General features: G+C 46.5%; 1 non-coding gene across 1 annotated transcript; it reads right to left on the bottom strand.

Moving 5' to 3' along the window:
- Positions 1–1,300: 1,300 nt before the first annotated feature.
- On the bottom strand, positions 1,301–1,373 carry trnar-ccu (transfer RNA arginine (anticodon CCU)). Its single transcript has one exon. It is a non-coding gene; the product is annotated as a tRNA-Arg (tRNA).
- Positions 1,374–2,500: the final 1,127 nt, after the last annotated feature.

Below are 2,500 nucleotides of genomic sequence, written 5' to 3'. Positions count from 1 at the left end.
GGGGTATGACTCGCTTGCTCTTCTAATTCTCCATCTCATTCAGGTGGCTCAGTTAATGAGGCATTTAAACAGGTCCTACACACAAAGATTTCTCAACAAGCGACTACTACACCAGCTTTCCAGAACATTGTGCAGTATTGTTATAGTTCCAGGACCAAGAGGCTCCAGGTTTTCACAAGCGGGATGTGGAAGTTGCTCTTAATTTGGGATAAAGCATGTAAATAAGAGAAGAAGCCTTAGCAGAGGATGGTTTCGATCCATCGACCTCTGGGTTATGGGCCCAGCACGCTTCCGCTGCGCCACTCTGCTTGTTATAGAAAAGCTCCCATTCACAGGTGTTTTCAAAATGACTTGCGTTTAGGCACACATGAAGTAACACATGAAGTGCCTCTGCCAGAAAAGTCATTAATGAGATCAGGTGAAAGCAACAAAATGTTTTTAGCTTTGAGCAGAGGCAGCTTTTCTTCAGCAAGGAACAGAGCATTATATAAGTAAAAAAAAAAAAAAGAAAGTCTTAGCAGAGGATGGTTTCAATCCATCGACCTCTGGGTTATGGGCCCAGCACGCTTCCGCTGCGCCACTCTGCTCCTGGCGACACATGCGCCGTTCCCAGATGCTTTGGAAAGGACTTGTGTTTAGGCACACATCAAGTGCTCCTCTGTCATAAACGAGAACAGATGAAAAAAACAAAGGGTTTTAGCATAGACCTGTGGCAGCTTTTCTTCAAGTGGGGACAGAGAATTTGCATAAGTAAAGAAGACTTAGCAGAGGATGGTTTCGATCCATCGACCTCTGGGTTATGGGCCCAGCACGCTTCCGCTGCACCACTCTGCTGAAAACACCCTAGACAGGACTCGAACCCACAAACATTGGCATAGGAGGCCAGTGACTTATCCATTAGGACACTGGGGCTGTCAAAAATAAGCCCTTGTATGCCCCATTTACTGCTGATTCCATGACAACAATAGGCTTGGTATTTAATCAAGGCCAGCACACAAAGTAATCTAGATGAACAATTAATTTACCAGGCCACCGGGCCACTCTGCTCGCCATAGCAGAGCTCCAATTCACAGGTGTTTTCAATAGGACTTGCGTTTAGGCACACACAAAGTGGTCCTCAGTCACAGATGATATCTGGTGAAAATGATTATGGCTTCAGAATAGAAGTGCATTAGCTCTTCTTCAAATAGGAACAAGACACGTAAATAAGTAAAGTGGTCTTAGCAGAGGATGGTTTCGATCCATTGACCTCTGGGTTATGGGCCCAGCACGCTTCCGCTGCGCCACTCTGCTGTAAACCCACCCCAGATGGGACTCGAACCCACAATCCCTGGCTTAGGAGGTCAGTGCCTTATCCATTAGGCCACTGGGGCTGTGAAAGCCCATCTCTCGTGTGCCCCATTACTTCTGCTTCAGTGACAACAAAAGGCTTGGCATTTACACATGGCCAGCACACAAAGTGATCCACTGAGCGGCTGCTTCGACAGGCCACTGGGGTATGACTCGCTTGCTCTTCTAATTCTCCATCTCATTCAGGTGGCTCAGTTAATGAGGCATTTAAACAGGTCCTACACACAAAGATTTCTCAACAAGCGACTACTACACCAGCTTTCCAGAACATTGTGCAGTATTGTTATAGTTCCAGGACCAAGAGGCTCCAGGTTTTCACAAGCGGGATGTGGAAGTTGCTCTTAATTTGGGATAAAGCATGTAAATAAGAGTAGAAGCCTTAGCAGAGGATGGTTTCGATCCATCAACCTCTGGGTTATGGGCCCAGCACGCTTCCGCTGCGCCACTCTGCTTGTTATAGAAAAGCTCCCATTCACAGGTGTTTTCAAAATGACTTGCGTTTAGGCACACATGAAGTGCACATGAAGTAACACATGAAGTGCCTCTGCCAGAAAAGTCATTAATGACATCAGGTGAAAGCAACAAAGGGTTTTTAGCTTTGAGCAGAGGCAGCTTTTCTTCAGCAAGGAACAGAGCATTATATAAGTAAAAAAAAAAAAAGAAAGTCTTAGCAGAGGATGGTTTCGATCCATCGACCTCTGGGTTATGGGCCCAGCACGCTTCCGCTGCGCCACTCTGCTCCTGGCGACACATGCGCCGTTCCCAGATGCTTTGGAAAGGACTTGTGTTTAGGCACACATCAAGTGCTCCTCTGTCATAAACGAGAACAGATGAAAACAACAAAGGGTTTTAGCATAGACCTGTGGCAGCTTTTCTTCAAGTGGGGACAGAGAATTTGCATAAGTAAAGAAGACTTAGCAGAGGATGGTTTCGATCCATCGACCTCTGGGTTATGGGCCCAGCACGCTTCCGCTGTGCCACTCTGCTGAAAACCACCCTAGACAGGACTCGAACCCACAAACATTGGCATAGGAGGCCAGTGACTTATCCTTTAGGACACTGAGGCTGTAAAAAATAAGCCCTTGTATGCCCCATTTACTGCTGATTCCGTGACAACAATAGGCTTGGTATTTAATCAAGGCCAGCACAC

Source organism: Pseudorasbora parva, chromosome 5 (assembly GCF_024679245.1).
Source record: "Pseudorasbora parva isolate DD20220531a chromosome 5, ASM2467924v1, whole genome shotgun sequence".
Taxonomy (NCBI): Eukaryota; Metazoa; Chordata; class Actinopteri; order Cypriniformes; family Gobionidae; genus Pseudorasbora; species Pseudorasbora parva.
This window is presented reverse-complemented; position numbering and strand designations above follow the sequence as displayed.